The 23491-nt window shown below is 50.5% G+C and overlaps 1 protein-coding gene across 1 annotated transcript in view; it reads right to left on the minus strand.

The window, feature by feature from the left end:
- The window catches only part of LRFN2 (leucine rich repeat and fibronectin type III domain containing 2), a 195598-nt gene extending 175226 nt beyond the window's left edge, over positions 1 to 20372 (minus strand). The window contains exon 1 of the mRNA XM_032253642.1: positions 20257 to 20372. The gene's annotated coding sequence lies outside the window, so the exon portion shown is untranslated. The remainder of the gene's footprint in view (positions 1 to 20256) is intronic.
- Positions 20373 to 23491: the final 3119 nt, after the last annotated feature.

A 23491-nucleotide genomic window follows, 5' to 3' on the forward strand; every position in this document is an offset into this window, starting at 1 on the left:
GACCATACTTAGAGACAAAATTAAGTTCCTGCTCTCATAGAGTTTACAATCTAACCATCAACAGCTGCCCGAGGCAGACACCCAAAGTTGCTCTTTGATATCTCTTTCACATTCACAGCTCCCTCAATGTGATCAAGGTGTAATCTAATCACTACCAAGTCCTGTTGATTTTACCACCTAGGGAGCTTCAGCACCTGAGCACGTCTATCCAACCCCGTCACCAAATCCAAGTTACCATGATCTCTCTCCTGAACTACACCAGTGGTTTCTTAATACACCCACTCTCACCACCCTCCAGTCAGTTTTCCACAATGCAATTAGAGTGATCTTTTCAAAATATAAATTGGGTTCCTTTCTCTTAAATTATAATCCTTCTTTGACTTTCCATTGCTCATAACAAAAATGCTTCTTAACAGCCCATGACGCCCTACCTACCTCCCCAGTGTTACCCAACACCATGACCACAGTAGCCATCTCTACCATCAGAGGGATCATATCCTCCAGCCCCACAATCCTCCCAGCCTCCTCCACCACCATCACAGGACTCGGCATAAAGCAGCCCCTCCACCCGTGTGGCTCAAATGATGGAGTCAGATTGCCCCGTACCAAAGCTCTGACCATTTGATACACTCAGAAACACACCATCAGGACACCTGTCCTTTCAACTAAAAGCCTCAACAAGACTGATCTGGAGTTTCTAGACTTTCCCCAACTCTAAGAAAAATGGGAGGGCTTTTCCTGCCCTAAAGGTAGAATGTATAAGAGCCAGGACCAACTAACACAGGACCTAGATCCCAAATCATTACAGAAACCCCTAACATTTATATTCAAGCCAAAACTTGGTATGATGACCTTCAAGAGCAACCTTAAAGAAAACCAAGTATGTTGACAGTAGAAAGGGGCAGGCTCATTTCCTTAGAGTCCTTACAATACTATGTCTGTAGCCCCTACATCCCCCAGTTGTAAAGATGAGGAAACAGTTTTAAAGAGAGGAGAAGACACTTGATCAAGGTCATACTGCAAGTCCCTGGGATTTCCAGGATCCAGGCTCAGCCTGAGACTCCCTCCCTTCCTTAGCCCACCTAGCTTCCTGGAGAACAGACGTGAAGCCACTCAGGAAAGGAGCAGCCTATTGCTACCAGGGTCCTCTTCCCAGGGTTCCAATGAGGAAAGAAAAAGACACACTTTCTTTGGACTTCTGGTTTTCCTCCAAAGCTGGGAGAAAAATCAAGATGGCGGACACCGCCTGCTTCCAGCCAACAGGACAAAATCATGAGGTAGGAGGCCCTTCTGACTGGTGCTACCTTGGCTAAAAGAAAGAGCAAAAATAAATCTCCCTCAACCCCAGTCCCTAAAGAGCACAAGGGAAGCAACCTGACCACTTCATTGCTTAAAGCACATGATTACAAAGCTGTCTTGATCCTCGACTTCCTCTCTGTGTCCCCATCTTCCTCCTTTCCGCTTCTGAATCTCAGCTCCAGAAAAGATATGGGACACCAGGCAATGGAGCCAGAGAAGCCAACAGAGGTGGAATGCATGAGAGGGAAAGAATAGCAGTTAGAGCTTACACTGAGCATTGACCATGGACATGTTTATACACAAGCACTTTGCTGCTGGTCTTCACAGTTTTGAGGACTAGGCACACTACTACCCATTGAATCCCACAGCAGCCCACCTTGAGGAGTCCTGATGGGGTCAAGGGGCAGACCCGGCCTGGCTAAGGTGGAGGCACTGGTGAGGTGGCACCAGCAGGCATCTTACAGAGGCTGCACCCCACAGATGAACTCCTGAGGCTCTTCTGGAAAATCTACAACAACTGCCATCACATTCTTCAATGCCCCCTAGACAGCCTGCTCAAGAGCTGGAATGTCCAAACCAATAGCTGTGCCAGCTACCAGATGATCAGTTCACCCCCACAACATACAAACAAAATTCACCCTTCCCAGAGGGTCTGCAGTTTCCCCCTCTCTTCTCTTCTCTCTCTCTCTCTCTCTCTCTCTCTCTCTCTTATAAATTGGGTTTTGCCTGTGTGAATTGACAGTAATCTACTGACTGTCTTCCTCCTAAGAGAAATATGTACAGATAACAAAGTCTCAGCCAAGGTTTGACAGCAGCCTGGGCTGGCCTAGGCCTCTCTGGGAAAATAACCCCAGGTCTGCCCTCCCACAGTGCAGTTAAGATACATGTGGACTGTGATGTCTGCCCTGTGTCCTGTGAAACCCCTGATCTGTGGGCCTGGGGAACTGTGAGTTGGGCATGTAGGCCTTGGATCTATGTGTCTAAGATGGCATATGGGAAATTGAGACAGCAGCTTCTCTGTACCAAGGAGACTTACACGCCTCTCAGGTTTTATGAACAGCAGCTGACATGGCCCACATGGGTGAGGGTCAAAAAAAATTTATGTATGTGGGTAGCTTCCAGGCCTCCCCACAAGACAAAGATAAAGATACTATGTTTGTTCTATTTCCTGCTGTGTTCCAAATCCCTCGCTAATGCTAAGAAACACAGTGCTAAATTAAAGCCTACTGTATCCTCTGAGTCAGATGGCCAATTTAAAGTGACTATTCCCGTGTCACGGGGTTACTAAACATCTCCCCAATTTTCTTTATTTCCTTCCTTCCTTCCTTTTCTTCTTTCCTTAATTTTCTCTCCCTCCTCTTTCCTTCCTTCTTTCTTTCCTTCCTTTTCTTCTTTTCTTAATTTTCCCTCCCTCCCCCTTTCTTCCTTCCTTCCTTCCTTCCCTCCCTCCCTCCTTTCTCTCTCTTTCTTTCTTTCTTTCCTTCTTACCTCCTCTCCCCTCCCCTTCCCTTCCCTTCTCTCTTTTCTTTCTTTTTTTCTTTTATGGAGTTTTGCTCTTGTTGCCCAGGCTGGAGTGCAATGGTGCTATCTCAGCTCAATGCAATCTCTGCCTCCTAGGTTCAAGTGATTCTCCTGCCTCAGTCTCTTGAGTAGCTGGGATTAGCATTACTGGCATGCACCACCATGCCCAGCTAATTTTGTATCTCCCCCATTTTCATGTCCATTCTAACAGATGAAGACACTAAGGTACACAGAGGTCAGATAACTTGCTCAAGATCACACAGAGCCAGACAGGAGCACCCACTTACACTGCCTCCAAGCATGGATAAATGGTGTGGTACAATGGGAAGGATACGGGTCACTTTGTCAAGAGCCCTGCCTCCCAAGGCCAGCTGTGGGACCCACAGCCTCATGTGGGAGGACAACTGAACACTTAAGGGGAGATAGCTTGGTAGCCAGGGAGCTGGGAGGCAGGAAGCATGAGTCCACCACCTATAATCCAGGTGACAGCAGATCGAGACAATATTTAAGTCTCTGCTGGGGGAGAAGCCCTGGAGAATGGGAGCCTGTTGCTTCAAGGGAGGACTGGCCTGGAACCAGGGGAGAGTCGGTACATTGGAGGCATTTAGACCTCAGGACTTTGAGGGGGTAGGGCGGGGATCATAAATGAGGAAGTGGGCCTGGGAGGGATTTCCGGGTTAAGACAAGAAGCCCAGAGGCCAATGGGGTGTGAACTAGAGAACCTTCACCAAGAGTCAGAAGTCCGGCTTAGAAAACAGACGGAAAAACCCTTCCATGGTCAGGACCAGATGGGTTTTATATCAGCCCAGAGTGGCACCCGTTTGCCACTGTGGTTGGGGGCAGGAGCGGGCAGGTGGAATGCTGCACTGCCCAGATTTCACTATTCAGACACGCCAAGAAGGATTAAGTAATTAAACTGGGGAGCAGCAAGTCATCTGCCCAGTACAAGCCTGGCTCCGCACCGCTCTCACTGCGGCAGAAGAGCTTCGGCACTCTGATCTCCATGCCTTCAATTTCACTCGCAGTAATCCATCCTCCACACATCCACCCAGGCCAAGTCCCCTAAAGGCAAATCGGACCGTGTCATTCCCAGCTTAAAAGCTTTCCAGAGCCTCCACGGACTTCCCCACCAAGCCGAGGCTCCTTTGCATGGCATGCAGGCCCCTCTCAGGTCCGGCCCTGACTTACTGTGCTGCCACTCAACTCCCTTGCCCCTGCCTCACCCTCTGCATTCCCTCCAGCATGGCACTACCAGCTGCACGATGTTCTCGGGCTGTGAATGTTTTCCTTCGCCATCTCTGTGGTTCTCAACCCTGGAATCGGACCCCTAGGGAAGCTTTTAAGCTTCAGTGGCCTGGCAACTGTCTTGGGGGTGGGGCAGGCATCAGTGTTTGTTAAAGTCCCCCAGGTGATTCCAATGTGCAACCAGGGCTGAGAGTCACTATTCTCTCTCTAACCAACCCTCAACTGCTTCCTTGAAGATTCAGCCCAGGTATCTCAGCCAATCATCAAATATTTATTGAGCTGGGCACTATTCTAAGCACTGGATATAAAAATAATGATAGCTAATATTTATTGAGGACTTGCCATGTGCCAGAAACTGTTCTAAGTGCTTTACATATATTAACTCATTTAGCCCAAACCATACCTCTGCGGGGGCAGGTACTATTATTTTTCCCAATTTACACATGAAGAAACTGGGACACAGAAAGATAAAGCAACTTCCCCGGAGTCACGCAGCGGTGAGTTGTGCAGCCAGATTTCTGCACCGTCAGTCTAAGCACCAGCCTGCGCTTTTAACCCCTGGGCCAGCTGTCCCTTCCCCGTTCCTGCCCCACATTGTTCACAGGCTGCAAGGGACATGCAATACACCAACAAGCAGATACAGAGTGTGGAAAGAACACAGCGGGTGGGGGTAAGCTGCCCTTCGTGAGAGCAGCAAGGGGCCGAACTTTAGGCTGGGTGTGGTCAGGCCATCCCCAAAAGCAGTATTTAAGCTGACATCTGAAGAACGAGTAGGGTCCAGCCATGCAGAGGTAGAGAAATGGTGTTCCAGGCAGAATGCAAAGGCCCAGAGGTGGAAAAGAACATGACATCTTCTAGTAAATGTTCATGGTTCCCTCAGGGTGCGGGACGTGGGGAGAAGGCACAAAGGAGGCAAAGAAACGGCCAGTGCGTGGCAGGCCACCTAAAGAGTTAGGATTTTATTCCGAATGCACTGAAACATCTTCAGAGAGCTGTACGCAGTGTCTATGGGACAGTGGCCTAGAGGAACTTAATGGGGCCATTCAAGAGAGTGCTGCAGCCATTTATCGAGAGGTCCCGGAAGCAAGCTGGAGAGGAGTCACCTCCTGCTGGAAGCACTCTGTGCTCCTGCCTCCAGTCACAGGACCATTGAGGTGAATTATAATTGTCTGTTTACCTCTCTGCCTCCTCACCAGACTGGGAACGCTTTGAGGGCAGGACTAAGTCTAATGAGCCTCTGTCACCGAGCAGCTGACCAATACCAGGTGCTCAGTAAACACCTATTAACTGCAAGTGAGTTGAATGGAATCATGCAAAGCTGATTAGGTTAGCAACATGTTGAAGAATCTCTTCTTTCTCCTCCATTGATCTGGGACTTCATAGACCTTGGCCAGAATAAGAGGATGCTGCACTCCTCCAACCCTCAGCAGAGCCCCTCCTCTGAGCACCTCCCCACCACGGGAAAGCACTATTGGGCTGTAGATAACTTGCAGCAGCCAAGCTCCATCATTTCTGTAACCCCCAGCAAACCCCATGAGGCAGGGCAATGGGGAGGGAGGGAGCTGAAGCCCAGAGTCCTCCTGAAATAGTGGAACCTTGAGATTCCAGGTGGTGCTGGATATTTTAAGTAGCCCAGGTTTTAGCAGGCAATTTGGGCATCCACTGTGAGTCTGCACTTCTGACAGTGAGGACAGGGCCAGGTCCAATTTTGGAGCCTCTGTGGCCCTCCTTTCTGCTGCTGTCACCACCATCAGGAGGATCCCCAAATCATGTGATGCCCACCTCCATCCAAATCAGAGAAATGGAGAGGAAAACGGGAGGAGCCTTTGAGGACACCACGACCCATGACCAGTTGGTGGCAGAGCTGGGGTGGCCATGGAAGCACCCAGACTCCCAGCCTGGTGCTTTCTCCATGGCACTTCTCAATCGACCTGCATCTGCCCTCACTGCTCCTTGAGGAACATCTCTCTGGAGGTGCTGAAGCTGCCCAAAACACAGAGTTCCCAGAACAGGGAAGCCCACAGTTTCCTGGGAGGAAGCAGAGAGCCAGGCCCTCCTGGACAGCAGCTACCCCTCCTCCTGTTCTGCTCCCATCCTTTGCTAGCAGCATGATGGTTGAGGGTGTGGGGCCAAATTCTTGCACGCCACTTACCACATGCGTGGTCTTGAGGAAGTTACTTAAACCCTCTATATCAGTTTCCTCACTAGGAAGTAGAGATGATAGTTATAATAACAAAACCTATGTCCTAAGGTTGTCATGGGCAATAAATTAAGTAATAAGTGTGAAGTGCTTACAACAGCACCTGGCATGCAGTAAGTGCTTACTTAGTATGAACATCAGAGAGAGAACTTTCTAGATCAGCATCAACGGACCTGGGTCATTATCCAGTTCATAAATCCCCTATGTGCCTCAGTTTTCCTGTCTGTTAAATGGGGGAGTGATGCATCCAGGTGAATGGCTTAAAGACAACCATGAAATGCTAATTACTACGGGAAGCGTTGGGAAGTTAAAAAGAAAAAGTACCTTACAAATGGGAGGCTTGATGGGCAGATGACCCCGCAGCAAAGGAAGGGGCCCATAAATCACCACCAACCCAGCAGGCTGCCTGGGTTTTATGGGGCCTGGGGCCCAGGCCACTTTCCAGAACAACATTTAGAATTTATAGACTCTTGTCAGTGTCCTTCCTGTTTATTTAGTTGCCTTAGAAGCCATCTGGCATTAATAGCATCTTTGCTGCCCAACCAGAAGAATGCAGCCTTTTCTGCGTTTACTCCCCAGCTAGTGGAAGGAGTGAGAGCTGGAAATCCACAGAGAACCCTGGGGCTGCTGGTGGGCTCCTGGAGTCAGCAGACGTGCTGTTAGTAGGGGGGCATGTTCATTCTGCAACAAGGTGCCTCCTCTACCTGCTGGGGGAAGGATCAGATAATGACAACTACATCATCAAATGAAGTACTGGAGCCAAAGGGCAGCAAGACCCCAGGTCTCCCCAGACCTGCTGTCTGCACAGCTGCCCCAGTGAGGACGGAGGCCTTATACCTTCCTACGAATTTGAACAGAACTGAAAGGGACTGAGGGCATCCTGCCCATTTATCAAACACGAAAACGACAGTGAGAAGCTTCAGCTGAGAACTCCTGATGAAACTTAATCCTGCTCTCATCACTTACAAGCTGTGTGACCTTAGCTGGGGAACTTGGCCCCTCTGAGCCTCAGTTTTCTGTCTTTTAGAATAGGTTTAAAAGTGCCTGCCTTGACTATTCCAGAGGCCACTGGGATGAACGAATGAGACCAGGCGCAGTTGGAGGGAATTTGGAAAGGGTAGGAGGCGAGCTGCAGCAGAATGGTCAGGAGTGTGAGGCGCTAGGGCCAGATGGCCTGGGCACCATCCGAACCTAGGCCACTTCCTAGCCGGGTGACCCTGGGTGCATTACTTGACCTCTGTGTTTCAGTTCCCTCTTTGCTTTAATTTGGATAAGAATGCCAAAGTGACAGAGTTTTGTGAGAATGAAGTGGAACAGCATCTCTAAGCCTGCCAGAGCTCCATAAATGTGGGCAGCTAAGAGAGCCTTCATCTGTGAGAGTGTCCAGAGTGGCTTAGGGCGTGGCAGTGGATGTCAGAAACTGGATTCAAATCCTGGCTCAGCCATGCATTTGCTGTATGACCTGGGTAGGGCGCCCAACTCATCCTAGTTGGCCTGGGACTTTTCTAACTTCAAAACTGAAAGTCCTGGCCAGGCGCAATGGCTCATACCTGTAATCCCAGCACTTTGGGAGGCTGAGACAGGTGGATCACCTGAGGTCGGGAGTTTGAGAACAGCCTGGCCAACATGGTGAAACCCCATCTCTACTAAAAACATACAAAAAATAGCCAGGCATGGTGGTGCTACTTGGGGGGCTGAGGAGGGAGAATCCCTTGAACCCAGGAGGTGGAGATGGTAAGCTGAGATCACGCTGTTGCACTTCAGCCTGGGTAACAAGAGTGAAAGTCCATGTCAAACAAACAAACACACACAACTGAAAGTACTACATCCCAGGAATCCCCTTAGTCCCAGGCCAATTGGGACAGTTGGTCACCCTAGACCTGGAGCAAATCTCACTGACATTTTGAGCTTCAGTTTTCACACAGGCAGGGAGGGAATACCTACTTTGCAAAAGTAGTTGGGAGACAAAATGAGAGAATGCATACAAATTGTGGTATAGGCAAACACTTTAATAATACATGCCATGTGCCAGGTGCTGTAGCATTTTGTAGCTATTTATCACTTCATACGCATGACAACCTTGGGGATTAGTTTCCGCTGTTAGCTCCATTTTACAGAAGGGGAAAGTGAGGCTTGAAGAGCTAAGTGACTTACCCAAGGGCACATGGCTCCTAAGTGGAATGGCTGAGATTTGAACCCAGCTGTCTGACTCCTGGGCCTGATTCAGTATGCTAGAATTCCTCTCACATGTCAAGTACTCATCAAATAGTAGCTACTAATAAGAAAAGCAATAGAAATGTCACTCTCAGAGTTACACTCCCACTTTGTGTCCCTCATGAGGCAAGGGGTTGGGCAAGGGGGAGTGTTGGTGATTCTGAGCCCACAGGAAAACGTGTAAGCTTCACTTTACCTTTATACTTCACACATTCCATAAATGTGTGGCCTCTTCCACAAATCTTGGGCCATGTAAATCTGGTGTATAATTGGGAGGCACCGCAGGTACCTGCGGCTCCAGGATAAAATCCAGGCAGCTCTGTAGAGACAGCAGGGCCCCGTTAACAAGGACAAAGTGAGAAGTGGGCAGGGAGCAAGGCTCCCTTCACAGCAGCGCCACGGAAGTGCAGATGTGCGGGGCTGCCCTCTGCCAAGGATGGCTTCTTGGAGTCATGGGACACACAACATCCTCAGGCTCAGGACCTTCCCCTACCCACCCCCAATAAGGGGCATGCAGACAGCATAGGGGATCCATGCTTCTCCCAAAACATCTGCCTCTCTTTCCCATGTGTGTGAACTGGAAGACAGGGAGGTGAGTGTCTGGGCCATGGGTCGGGGCATATTGTGGCCTGATGCCAGCCATGGCAATAGGTCCTAGGATGATGGAGGAAGAGGGGATGCGAGGATCTGGAGAGGAGGGACTCCTCAGGATGGTCCACGCTGGACCCAGTCACCCCTCCCAACTTCTGCTCAAGCAGCAGGCATCTAAGGCCACAGTGGGCAGCACTGAGCAGGGCTCCTCACTGCTGTGCACTAGTGAGGTGGGGCTGGACCTGGCAGAGTGTGCAGAGCCCCCAGCTCTTCCCTGCTGCCCACTGGCTCACTGTGCCCCTGGGAGCTAGGCCCAGCTCAGAGGTGCTCCTAGGCCACAAGCAGCTTTGCCTTTGATACAAAGGGCAAGGGAACACACAAAGGCAGTCCTGAGAGAGACCCCCACGGAGGTCAGGATGTCACCCTCCCTCCATGGACACATGAAAGAAGGAAGGTGGACAGCGGCCACACCACCTAGCCAGGGCTCCCACCACCCTTACTCTGCACCTGCCCTTCTGCCCTTGCTTGGGGGCCAAAACAGTGGATATTGGGGTCCTAGATATCTGTGGATATTGGGGTCAGAGGAACTTGGCCTCTTGCTCTGGGGACATTTCCTGTTGTTGCGAGGACCCCAGGCCTTTCCTCTGGGTGCAGTGAAAATATAAAAAATTGGAAGCTATGTGAGGACAAGAATGCCTCTTGTACTATCATGAAGCCATCCCACCCTTTCCCCACTCTCCCACCCCCCAATCCAGTTCAGGGATCACAGCACGTGACAGCATGCATCATGATTAAGAAAGTGGGCTCAGAAGCTGGCTGCTGGGGTTTAAATCCAGCTAATTCAAAGCTGAATTTTGCTGTAATAGCTGGGCGACCTTGGGCAAGCTACTTAACCACTCTGAGTCTTCATTCCTTTACCTGTAAAATGAAGTAATAACAATATCCACTGCACAGAATGAATGTGGGCATAAAATAAGTACATAAAGCTTATTTAAGAATAGCATGGGGCTCACAGCAAGCATTCAATACCCAGTAGCCATTATTATTATGGTATAATATAATGCAAGCATGACCTGGTCATTCCATTAGCCTTCCTGAGCTACAGTTTCCTCACATTTAAATAGAGACAAGTCTGCTTGCCCTGCTTCCTCACTGTCATGAGGTCCAAAGAAGACAGGCATGGCTGCAAGTGGAGCCTTAAGATGTATAAAGTGCTGTATGCATGGAAGGTTTGAATATAACGCATACTCCAATAAATACAACGCAGTGTAAGCCTAATTCCATAGGGTAACATGATACAATGCAAGATAATACTCTGCATTAAAAACTGAATTGGAGAGAGACAAGACAGACGGAGAGAGAGAGATGGAGAGGCAGAGAAAGGCCAAGCAGAACAGGGACAGAGAGTGAGGGCTGAACTGGAAGAGCAGGGAATCAATGTTGTACTGTAATTTAAAAACCAATATACAGTAAATATCAGCCCGGCGTTGCAGCGCAGCAGCACGGCAGGGCTGCCCAGCCTGAGATAACTCACGCCTCAAGCTGGGCCAGCCACCACCGCGCCCCATCGGCCTTCCCTGTAACTCATGATCCATTGCTCTCTCCCCGGAGCTGCTTGGATTTCATCCTGGAGCTGCAAGTACCTGCAGTGCCTCCCAATTATGCACCAAATTTACATGGCCTGAGATTTATGGGACAGACTGATCACAGAGCCCTAGAAAGAGCTCAGGGCCTTGATTTCTCTCCACCCCAAGACAGAGACACTGGGCTGGAGCTTTGGGTCCTGGCCAGCCTGGCTCTGAGCGGAGAGTGGCTAGGAGGCCTGGGCTCCAGGCAGGTCCCACCCCCAGCTCTCCTGCAGTTCTTGCTGCTGCCTGATTCTGGCCTTCACCTTCCTGAGTCCTCTTCCTATGGTCCCACATCTACCTTCCATCATCACCTCATGTCCCTCCCTAGATACGGACCCATGATCCGTTTCCACATCCTGAGACCCCTAAGTTCCTAAAATCCCACCCCCACAAGCATTCCCTCCTCCAGTCCGGCTCTCCCTGCTGGAGGTTTTCATCCTCTCTTCTGGGTCCTGGCCCAAGGCCCATTTTCTTGCCCCAAATGCTTTCCAAGTCCTTTCAAACCAAAAGATCCAGGAGGGTCCCCTCCCTACCACTAGGAGCAGCCCTGGGACAAGGGTGTTGGGGTAGATAGGAATATGGCCCAGGAGGATATCTCTGCCTTTCTCCCCACATACCAGGCCAGGCTGAATCAGAGGGTTCCCAATCCAGGTCTCCCATCCCTTCTGTCCCCACTGAGTACTCCCAGCCAGCAGCACCCTCACAGTAAGCATGCAACAACCCTATAAAGTAGACGCTACTCTTAACCCCACCCCATCTCAAGGCATTCATGATGGTTTCAAAAGGCTTCAACACTCATGCCCCATGGCCTAACTCCCATCCTCTGGGGTGCTGTGTAGAGGGTAGCCTGCTTTTCCCCATGCCATTTCATGCAGATCCTGCCTAGAATGAGATCTTCATTCCAAGCCCAGAATGAGATCTTCCTTCCCCATCGTGGCTTATTTTCCCAGCAATCTGATCCCAACATGCATAAGGTTCAGTCCTGAATCTATAAGCTATCATCATTCAAAACCAGCTGCTCCAAAATTCTGGCAGTCCCGCACCTGAATGCAGTGTGGTTGTGAGGTACAAGGAAAACCCCATCGGACCAGAAACCACTTTATAACATCGGTGCCTCAGTTTCCCCTTATGCAAAGTGGCTATAATCATAAGGTCTATTCTGCCTGCCTGGTAGGATTGTTGGAAGGGACAAATGAGATCATGGGAAGATTCCCCAGGCTGCTGTCTAACTTCAGAGGTGGTCGTTAGAAAGGAGTATCCGTTAAGAGGCTCCTCAGTGGTATTTTCCTAAGTATGGTCCTCTCCATGCTTAGAAAAATACCACTATTTCTACCACTACTACTACTAATAGCTCACACTTATGTAGTGTTCAATATGTGCCAGGCACTGCTCCAAGTATTTCAGGTATAATAATTCATTTAATTTCCTTAACAACCCTGTGAGGTAGGTACTATTATTAACCCCATTTTGCAGATGAGGAAACTGAGGCACAGAAAGAGTAACCTGCTTAAGTTCACACGACCAGGAAAACAGAACACAGTGCAAGTCCTACAAATGGAAGCACATTTGTCCCTATGGGAAAGATGCTCCATTCATGAATTTTGGTGCCTGAATGCTCCCTAGTAACGAGCCTGTGTATCTGCTTTATCCTCCTCCTTAGACAGAAACTTCCCAAGGACAAAGACTGGTCTTCACTCATCAGAGGAAGAGTTGCTAAGCATCAGGGACCTGCTTTGCCCATTTGCAACCACTCTGTGATCACAAGCACAATCCCTGACAACAGCCTCATTCCCAGATTCTTGCCTCTCACCAGCCTGGGGAACCACCCTCTCCTCCAGGGCAATAGCCCTTATTGTTATGTGCTTAGGAGGTGTGACTCTGGACAGAGGGTCCAGGATTTAAAGTCTATTCCAGGGTCTCTACCCTCAGTTCCCCTTCTTCCCAGCTTAGCCCTGCGACATAAGTCCTCAGGCAAGGAGGAAGATTAATGGTTCCTTTCAGGCCAGCTGTCCCTAAATTGGGACGATGACCCCAAATCTCTTCATCCTATCAGTTTCTATTTGGGTGAGATGGTAAGACGTCAGCTTAGTGGTAGAGCAGGAGAGGGAGCTGGGAAAGCAGCTGGAGAGTCTGTTTCTTAAGTGGACTTCATTACCATCACCGTATCATCACCGTCACCATCATCAACATCACCACCACCACTGTCAGCTTTACATCAAGCAGTTAATTGTGTGTGACCTTTGCTGACTACTAAGCAACACACACAAACACACACACACACACACACACACACACACACACACACACACACACAGGAGAATGCGGGTGACGGACTGTACTAGATATCAGCCAGAACTTGGAACCTCCACCCCCAACATCATCAATTCCTGGAGTCCACACACAGGGCGGGGAAAAAGTACAGGAGAAGAAGTCAAATGATCGACGAGGCTGAGGGCTGCATGCACACACAGACTCGAGAGGTAATTCGCTTTTGCAGTGTCAGGGCCCCTGGGTGGCACATAGTAGGCATTCAATTAGTGCTTGCTGAATTAAACTAAACAGGGGAAGACTGCTAGCCATCGCGTCATGAAAGGGTTGGATGAAGGAATATGCGATTGATCACCACATCCTAAAGGAATAGGCTCTCTGGGCCTTAAAGTTTGAAGGGAGTGAAGGAGGCACTTTAGAGTGAGCTAAAGGAAACCTCATTGTCATGGCAGGCAGAAAAGCACAGAAGCTATAGCCTCAAGAGGTGGGATGGGCTGAGACTACAAAAAAAGATACATTGATGATGAGCGTAGCTGGATCCCATCATGAGAAATGGCAGTGAGAGGGCTTGTTTACTTCCACCCTGAGGACAGAGGCAGTCTACTCTTCTCCCACACCCTACTTGGGTGAAAACAAGTCAGAATTGAAACTGGAATGCCCGTGGGGCTGCCCTAGGGTGGTATTTCTCACTTACTGGAGTTTGGTGTGAATAAAAGCTTCTAGCAGACTGAGAGCCAGGAGGGAAGAAGCCCCAGGACCTTGCACATGTCCTGGCTGAGAAGGATAGATGGTCCAGTCATCCTTTGTGTGGGAATCTCCCTGGTCCTTAGTCCCCATCTTTAACACGGGGACAAAATATACCCTTTCTACCTTCCAGGGTTGTTCTACAGAGCAGAAAGTTCTACGGCAGCTCTCAAGGGGTAGGTGAATCTCTGGACAGGAGCCAGAAGTCTTGGGTCTCATTCTGACCCTGCTACCTGCAAATCCAAGCCAGTTTCCTCATCCATAGAAGAGAACATGGTTTTATCCTCCTGAATTAGGTCAGAGAGCTATAGGAATGACAGGAGGCCATGTACTGAAATGCTCTCTAAAATAGACAGTGAGCTGGAAGGGCTGAATGGCACTCACCCATGTCTTTGAGGGAGAAGTCAGTGCAGTGGAAAAAGGGAGTGTGTGCGTGTGAATATGTGGGAGTGTTGCATTTGTAAGAGTAGGTATACGAACTCGTGAATGTGTGTACGTGAATGTGTCCCTCTATGTGTATGTGTGTACATATGAATGTGTAAGTGTATGTGGGAGAGGATATACGTATGTGAATGTATGTGTAAGTGTAAGCATGAATGTGGGTCTGTGTAGGTATATGTGTGGGTATGCATGTGTGGATGTGTGTGAGGTATGTGGACCTGTGTACACTAGTAGGTGGGTGTGTGTATGCATGTGTGTATGTGCACATGTATGTGGTGGAGTGCGGAGGAATGAGACACCCTCAATCAGACGGCAGCCCTGGGATCCTGGTCATTCCAAACAAAACCCAGTTACAGTGTTTGGTCATAGAGCAGTCAGTAGCATGAAGCAAAGAAAAGCATCGGATCAGTGCTGTCTGGCAGAAGAGGATGGGAAAGATGATGGAGGACCCCAGACAAGTAACTTCCAGGGCCTCGATGGCTTTGCAGAGATGTCTTTGCTCTGAGGCTGGATCATGGACTCATAAATCAAAGGATCAATGACCTGAACTGAAAAGGCCTTGGGAGAACACACAGGCTCTGATCTACAGGTGAGGACAGGAAGAGACGGGATGGCCAAAGTCACGCAGCAAGTTCCGGGCAGAGCCAAATCGAGAGCTCATTCCAGGTTCCCCTGTGTCGCAGCAAGCACTCTCTGACCAGCCTGCGGTGCCTTGTGCTACAGGAAGACCTCTAACCTCTGACGCATGTGACCCCAGGTCCCTATCCATCCTCCCTCCTTTCTGCCCCAGGAGGACATTTCTAGGTTTTATAGTAGCTTCACTGCAGGAAAGGTTGAGTCAAGGAATCCATTGTACCTATCCAGGAATCTTCAATGCCTTTTTAGAATGACAAGCCCTCATCTTACAGCCATTGTTAGGCATTTTTAGGAGTTTCCAGGAGCTCAGAAAGTGAGAAACGCCTTTTCCCTCACTGCCATCATCTATCGCTCTCTCACCAAGTACTGAGACCCTCACATGGCTCATTCCCCAAACTTCTGCAAGTCCTGTAGGCTGGGTGGCCACATTTAATATGATTTGGGGACCAGAGAGAGTCATGTAACATCAAGGCCTCCTTTACAATTATTCTGAATTAGGAGCCTCGACAGACCCTCAACACTAGTTGGGGACTCCCTGGCTTCTTTGACTAAAGTTTCCTTAACAGGAGAACGAAAAAGGATGGGGTAGCTGGGAACAGAGTGCTACTTTTGGAGAAAAGGAATAGGAAGTGAGTCTCTGGGAAGAAGAAAGGGAAGGGCCAAATAGACTTTACATCCCCAGAAAGTGTATTAGAGATCTGAGTTAAGGCAAGAGGGAACCTGCTCCTCTGTGTCATCCTACACCAAAATGGGGTAGAGAGGGGAGAGGGGCTCAGAGAGGCTCAGCTTTGTTTCTTCATGTCGTTTCTGGGCACATGGACTATAGCTTAGGTCTTGGTGGGTGCATTAATATAGCACATGCCAATGGCAAATGCAGTGAACTGTAAAGATCCCAGCTTATTTTGCCATCTTTCATGTTTGTGGGGCTGCCCTGTTAATACAGGATGGCTGCCAGGCAGGCCCAGGCTCTCCTGCAGACAATCCCAAGCAGGTTGATAAATTATGAGAACACAGTTTTGTTCCTTAATCCAGCTTGACACAGTTTAACACCTATATCTTGTCTATATAGTTCCAGTCTGTTGGTCTGGTCTCCATTTGCCTCGGCCCTTGGAGACATTCAAAAAAAGCAGGCCCAGATCTGTCCACATCAAAGATGCCCTGGTTTTCTGTTGCATGGAAGCCTTGGGTCTCCTCTGCAGGGCTCCTGCTCCTTCTATACAACCCTCAGTTATGATGCAAGGAAATCACTCAGAAAAAAAAGCAAAACAAAACAACAAAACGTAGGCTGAAAAATCATGACATGTGTATACTGTGTCATTACTAAAACTTGCTTGGTGCATTTGAACTCAATTGTTGAACAAGCTGAGTGGTCCAGAACAGCAATTTTTGACCCTCTGTTCAAAAACTAGCCTTGTGTTCTTGGGCAGTCAATCCAACACTGTCCCCGCCTCTCATTTTGATAAAATGGAGATTCCCACTCAGGAGGTCTGCAGCACAGGGTTCTTCACGGCTTCCCTGCTAACAGGTGATGCTGATGCTGGTCCACAGACCACACATGGGGTAGCAAGTTGCACCTGTCTTCCTCACTGTCTTCTGGATTCCCCTGCCTCATTATTCCACCTCTTCTAACTAACACTAACTTCTGTTAATTTTAGGACAATGCATCCTCAATGGGGACAATATCGCCCCCAAGGGGCAAAAATGTGTTCTTCGTAGGGAGCCAAAAAAGAGAACTTAATCCTTTGATATACAAAGCATAAATATACACACAGTATATCTGTGGTATTAAAATTTAATGGAAGGGTGTGATTAGGAAAAACCCTCCAAAAAATGCTTCTTCCAAAAATGCTGCCCATGTGCCCCTTCCTAGCTTCCTGCTACCAGTCCCACCCAATTATCTAGACCAAAACTGCCCTGTTTCTGCAGTTCTTACCACCCCTTTTCTCAGAAGGCACAGTGTCCACTGGCTTGGCTGTAATCACCAGTTAACTGCAGTCCCACATGAAACTGACCCGTGAAAGCCCATCTTTAGTGCCCTGATACCTGAGCATAATTATATTTGACATTTTAGTGTCAGTCTTAATGAGGAAGGGTCACAAATATAGCTCTGAGTGCTAAAGGGCTTGTCCAGTTTGCAAAATGCAATCACACATGCTACTGTGCCCTTCCAACAACCCTGGAGGGGGAGCACTGGCATCCTGTTTCATTAGTAAGAAAACCAGGCCCCTCTCTCAAATTGGATGTTTCCCTGCCCCAACTCCACAGATAAGACCCAGTTCAATCACAAGCCCCGTCCAGGCCCCATGAAGAGCTGTATCCATTCCCTTTACCTGGGCCTGATAGCATTCCTGTGACGCCACCCTTGGGGGAATGGGCAGCAGAGTAAAAAGAGAGAAGACTGGGTGCTGGAGGGTATTTTACATTCAAACCTCAGACAGGAAAGGTTGGCGGATGAAACTTGTAAAATGCAGAACCCCACTTCCTAAGGAAATGTGCATAGCCATAAAAATCCAAAACAAACAAGAGAAAGGGAGGGAAGCAGGTGCCAGGGCCTAGAGGTGAAATTTGCTCCTCAACCATCAATTCTCAAAGTTTTCTGGAGGGCTTCCTGGAGTCTTTTAACAATCGGCTTATGTCTGATGTCAGCAAACTCTCCTGGCAGCTCCCTGGGCAGGGGGAAGCTGGCTGTACTATCTTCCACATCTCTGAAGACCTTTCCCCCCCTTCCAACCCTCCCTGCTTCAACCGAAGACTCCCTCAGATTCAAAAAGGGGTTTGGGGACCACCAGGAAAACATCAGGTCATAATCCATCTCCTGGGCATATGCTATTATTTTCTTTTACCAGGTCAAAACACAAAGACTCACATGGTTAACCAAGATGTGGCAGAGTCAGAATTTGAACCCAGGACCCCCAAGTTGAGGTTTCATTCCATTATTTCACAACTCTATTCCTTCAATAAGTTGGACCCTAAAACTCTACCCCTACCCAAAGAAAAATCACAAAACACTCAAATTGTTGGTGTTCTTGTTGAGAGTCCAATTCCACTTGGCCATCCCAGGTTGTTTATTGTTCTGTGTCTCTGCTTCCAGTCTAGCAGCCTCCCCCATCAGACTGTGAACTCCCTAGAGTCTCATATCCACCTTAGGAAAGGGGATTTTCTGAAAACAATTCCAACTTCACTTCTCCACTGTCCCTGGGTAGACAGACCCCAGGCCAGGAGCTTATATGCCTCTATACACCCACCCCTCAAAAAAGGAGAGCAGAAACTGCTCAATCCCACGGGCTGAAGAGGCTTGGCAAACTGGCATTTGGAGGCCAGAATCACTGGGTTTTTTATTTTCCTCTGGAGCTGAAGCAAAGATAAGAAGAGCAATTCCTCCTGCAATCAAACCAGGACTCCAGTGGCCAGAAGGCTGCCTGGTTTCCCCAGTGGCCCCACCCACTCTGACTGCATTTTCTTCCCATCTATCTTCCTTCTCTTCCTCACCCTCGCCTCCTGGAAGCTCCCAGCTCACCCTCTCTCAGGCCAGACTCCCCAGCTTCTCATGTTTCTGGGCCTGAGCAAAGAACTGGCACTTCACAGAAGAAGAAACCCCAAGCCCCAGGTCTCCAGACCATGGCAGGCACCCAGTCCTTCCAAGACAAGAGACGGAGCTGAGAGCCAGCCTCCCGGAGGCTGAAACACAAATGCCAAGTTTGCTGTTTGCATCCCCAGGATGAGGGCAGGAAGATAAATAATTGCATTCCTAGGGAGGAATTAGACCAGAATTCTAAATTGAGGGCTGGGCAGGGGGCCTGAGCAGAAGCATGTGAGGAGGCCAGAAAGAGAGATGCAACTCTGCATTCCTAGCCAGAGTCAGAAGGGAAGGATGACATTCCAGCATCAGCAGAAGGGCCCGGGCAGCTGACATGGTCTGCCAAGGTTGATGGCTCCAAGCGCAGGCCTTTTGAAGCTTTTGAATCCTCCCTACAGGACCCTGACCCCCTTCAGCCTCCAATGTACCCCACAAGGAAATGTGACTGTCCTCAGGGCTCTGCTGTGCATGGCTACATAAAGCTCCTGCCAGAGGGCAGCGACCAGACCAGGGCACAACCCCAAGACCCAGTTCCCTTGCTCCCCGAGTCCCAAATCAGCACCCACACAAGAAAAACAGCCCACGTGGAACCTCTAGCCCTGGTCCCTGGGAACTTCATAGCCCAGGGAAGGGCAGTTTCCTCCCTAGCTCTGCTCCTCCCCAGCTGCAGGGGGTCAAATTCCTGAAGCTGTCCCCTCCCCCAGCACTGGAAGCCTAGGTGGCCAATCAGGCCATGGAGGCCACAGCTGCCACCTCTCTGAAACATACACATGTGTACACACACACACACACACACACACATACACACACACACAGTTGTGGCCAGGGCAGGGGGTCAGCACCTATAACCATCCCTGTAATTCCAACTCAAGAGTGCAGGCTCTGACATGTTTCCCCTCCCTACAGCTGTCTGTCTGTCTGTCTGCAGCTGTCTGCTGTCTCCCGATGCACTTGGCAACAGTCTGGCTCAGTCCCTCTGCGGTCTCAGCTCAGGCTCCCTTCTCCCTCCAATGCTGGCTTTCAGAGGTTTTATCTCCCTGGAACTCTCTGCCTCTGTCCTTTGTACTGGGCTGATGGGAAGATGAGCAGGACACCTCCCTCAGAAGGTCTGTGCAAAGCAAGGCACTGTCCACCTCGGAACGGTCCACTGCTCTCCCTCCTCCCTGCCCAGGCCAACCTTAGAACCAGGGCATGGCTGGGTGGGAGACAGAGCCCTATGAACCTAGGCATGGCTAATGCCATTTTCCATATTGCTTCATCATGCCATTCTCATGCCCAGGCTGCACACACACACACAATCCCCCTAATCTCGCATTTTCTGCCTGAGGCCAGAATAGGGTCCCTGAACCTGCCTTACTTGCCTCCCCAAACTGCAGCCATGCCTTCCTTCCTCCCCTCCGCTCTGCATCAACCCCTTTTCACTTGGCTTTACCCCACCCCACCCAGCCCACAGAGCTCAGGGAGTCCCCAGCGCCCCCATCCAGCCCCCGGCAATGGCTCTAGCCAGGCCTCGCATGTGCGGAGATGCAACAGAGTGGTCTGGCGGCAAAGTTCTCATGCTGCTTTCAACCGTTCCATCCATCCGCGGCTCCGTCGCTCCATCCTGCTCTCCAGCCTCATGCGGACCCCGCTCTCCCCGTCTCCCCGCTCCCCGCCAGAGTTTCACCCCCACTACCCGGGAAAAAACGAAAGAGAGGAAAGGAAATCTCTCGCGATAAGGATGGGCGAAAAGAGAAGGGGGTGTCCGCTGGAGCCCCTAGGATGAGGGGAGTCTTCAAGTGAAAAAAGAAAGAGATGCAAAGTTCCCGGTTCCCTTGGGTGCGTTTTCAGCCCCGCACCGAGCTCCCGAGGACACCGGGGATGGCGAAAACGCAGCAGCGGCGACCACTCACCTGGGCGAGGCAGCATCTACCCCCGGCTGGGAGGCACCGAGGCCGGCTCCGCGGGGTGCCCGGGCTCCCCCGTTCGGCCACGCATCCTTCTCCGCCCGAGACAGGCTCGAGCTAAACCCTCCGGCTGCTCCGGCGAACGCAGGCAGATGGTGGCCTCGGACGTCCACGCGGGGAGAGCCCTGAGCCGCTTATTCAGTTATATCCATGGCATTTAGCAAGAAGAAGGGGGGAAAAGCACAACTTGTTCTCTTCTCTTCTCTTCCAGATTAAAGAAGAAGAAGAAAAAAGATAATCCCTCCCTAGGAGGATGCCGGTAGGATTTTCCGGATCGAAGAACCCCAGGCATTCCCAGGAACCTCGAGCATCTTGGAATGTGGGGTGTCTTCAAGTTCAGACGAGCCTGCCGGGTTGTGTGTGTGTGCGTGTATGTGTGTCTCAGCCAGAGGGAGCCAGGCACTCACACCCACACGCACACACACAAACACACTCCCCCGTACTCCCCGCATGCACACTGCCCCCCCCCCCACGCGCGCGCATACGCGCGTACCCGGTTTCTCCCGGTCTCTCTCTCCCTTACACACACACGCACACACACACGCACCCAATCACACGCTCCGATCTGGGAGGGAGCCAGGGGCTGCGGAGACAGCGCAGGGCCAGCGGTGGAGAAAGCCCAGCGGCCAGAGGCGCCCAGGAACCCGGCGGCCGTGCGCACCGTCCCCGCGGAGCTTTCCGGCGTGGCAGCCCCCAGTGGCGACCGGCGGAGCTGCAGGAGCCGAAGGCAGCCTCTGCCCACCGCCGAACGCAAACGCTTCGGAGACGACCAGCACAGCCGCCGAAACCGGAGGGATTCGCGGTCCTGGCAGGGGTGGCGCGGGGACGCACGGAGGGGCCGGAGTGGGCTGGGGTCGTGGTCGCGGAGGGCGGTGGGCAGGCCGCGATCCCCGGAACCGGGAGGGAGGGCTCGGCGGCCCAGCGGCACGGGCAGCCGCTGCGGAAGGCGAGCCGGGCGGCCAGGGCTGCACCTCTGCAGCTGGCGCCGGCGCCGGCGCTGCCGCCTCACGTGCCTAGCGCGCCCTGCAGCCGTCAGCCCGCCGCCTGCCGGAGGAAAACCCGACCGCGCCGGCCCTAGGCTGGGAGTGGGGGCTGGGACGATCGCGCCCACCCAGCCCTGGAGCCCAGTTCAGATTCTGGCATCCTGGAAAGGGACCTATGAAAAACGAGCTCCCAGCGCACGCACACACACGCACTTTGACTTTTTATGATTATTACAAGAATCCGTGCAGTGGCGCCAAGTGTTCGCACAGCATCTTCACAACTCTTCACTTGTTTGATCTTCCCAGCAACCCTCATTTGATGTATAAGGAAACTAAGGCCTAGAAGACTAAAATGACTTGTCCAATGCAGGTGGAAGGTAGCCAGGTCCCTACTCAAAGCAGACCGTGAGCTTAGTCAGAACACCCGGGTCTGGCCAGGGTCTCATCTTTCGTTATCCTCTCTGCCCTCTATAAAAACTAGTTACCGGAAATGTAGGACTGCTTTCTCCCTTACTGGACTCCTCAAGAGGCACTTCCTTCCTTCTGAAGGAAATGAAAATTTGAGATTCCTGTTGGTACTCCAGCTGATAAAATCAGGGGCAGGAAGAATGTCAATGTCGCAATCCATCTCTTCTCTCCTGGTGACTAACACATCCCATGCACCTGTCCCGGTTACCCACAGGGAGGCACATATGGCATGTGGTTGTGTCTCTGCAGCCCAGGATTGGCTCAGCTGGATATATCTGTAACATACAACCGACCCTGTCTCCTCTCTACACACATGGGTGAGTGCATAACTGCAGAAGCCTAGGCAGCTAGTCCTCATGTGTGCACCCTCCCCATGTGCACCCCAGGAAGCTGCCAGATTGGCGTGCTGCAGATCTTTGAAGACAGGCCCCTCCCTGCAGAGATTCTGGAAAGCCATGTGGGGGAGGGTCGTGGCCAAGATGAAGCTCAAGGTGTAGGGGGTGGGCCCTGGAAAGAAGGGATTTAACTCAGGAGCTGGAGTGAGGGATAGAGGAAGGGAAAACAAATGGGAAGGAGGGTGAGGAAGGAAGAGGTGAGTTAAAAGGAGGTGTGGAGTAGAAACTGGGGAGGGCATTTAGGGAAGAGGAAGGGGAAGGGAAGAAGGAGGTGAGAACAGCAGGGAGACTGCATTCCTCTTTGCTTACCTGAAAGCTTACCTACCATGGGCGTGGGGGGAGAAGGGGCAGTGGTGCTCCCAGGAAGAAAGGCTTAGGAAGAACAGCCCCTGCTCAAGTCTCAATTCTTCCAAGGGGCAGGGGCAATAGGCTAGGTTATCTCCCCTAACCCTCAGTCACCCATGAGATAACCAGAATGGAGTGGCAGGGATAGGACCAAGCTGGCACCAGAGCAGAAATGGAGCTGCTTTTAGAAACCAATAAAACATTAACATGATGTGAATGAAGGATGTGGGAAGGAGGGACCGATCTCTGTTCCAGAGTGTATCCGATACTCCATCAAGGAGTTTTCTCAGATCAGAAACATGGATATTCCATGAAGAGCCAAGACCCGGATCATCAGTAATTCTGAGAATTACTGGTATATTTTTCTAATTACATTTGCTCCAACATAACCAGAGTACTGGGCTGGGGGACAGGTGGCCTGGATGCTCACCATGGCTTTGTACTAACAAACAATGTGACAAGTCCCTTTCCTTCAAAGGGATTGGACTATGAACTTTCTAAGAGCCTTTCCAGTTCTAGGAACCCCCAACCAACTTTGGCAGATGGAGCAGGGTGGGGACCACATACATTTTGGGGGGCCAAGAGAAAACCAGTCTGTGGTCACTATTTACCAGGAAAATCACCAGAAGATAATCCACACTTGGGTCATGAAAAGGTGAAAGATGGTGAATTTCTTGGCTCCTTGAACAAGCCCAGAAGGACTGAGTTAGTGTCACTAATGTGGTACATGGCTTCCTGTACTGGTTACTTACCTCAGAGTTCAGCCAGGGCTTCCCAAAGAGGTGATCCCATCATTCTGGAAGGGGTTGGGGAATGAAAGCCACTCTAATAATGGACATTTTGATTCTTCTACATCTTCATTCTTCTAAATAACCCTGTGGTGAACATCTTTGTACCTAAGTCTTTGCCCACATTCTTGTTTGTGTTTAAGTTAGATTCCCTGACGTAGAATCACTGGGCTGAAGGGCATGAACAGTTTTAAGGCTCTTT

Source organism: Sapajus apella, unplaced genomic scaffold (assembly GCF_009761245.1).
Source record: "Sapajus apella isolate SASKATOON/1434 unplaced genomic scaffold, GSC_monkey_1.0 scaffold83, whole genome shotgun sequence".
In the NCBI taxonomy this organism is placed as follows: Eukaryota; Metazoa; Chordata; class Mammalia; order Primates; family Cebidae; genus Sapajus; species Sapajus apella.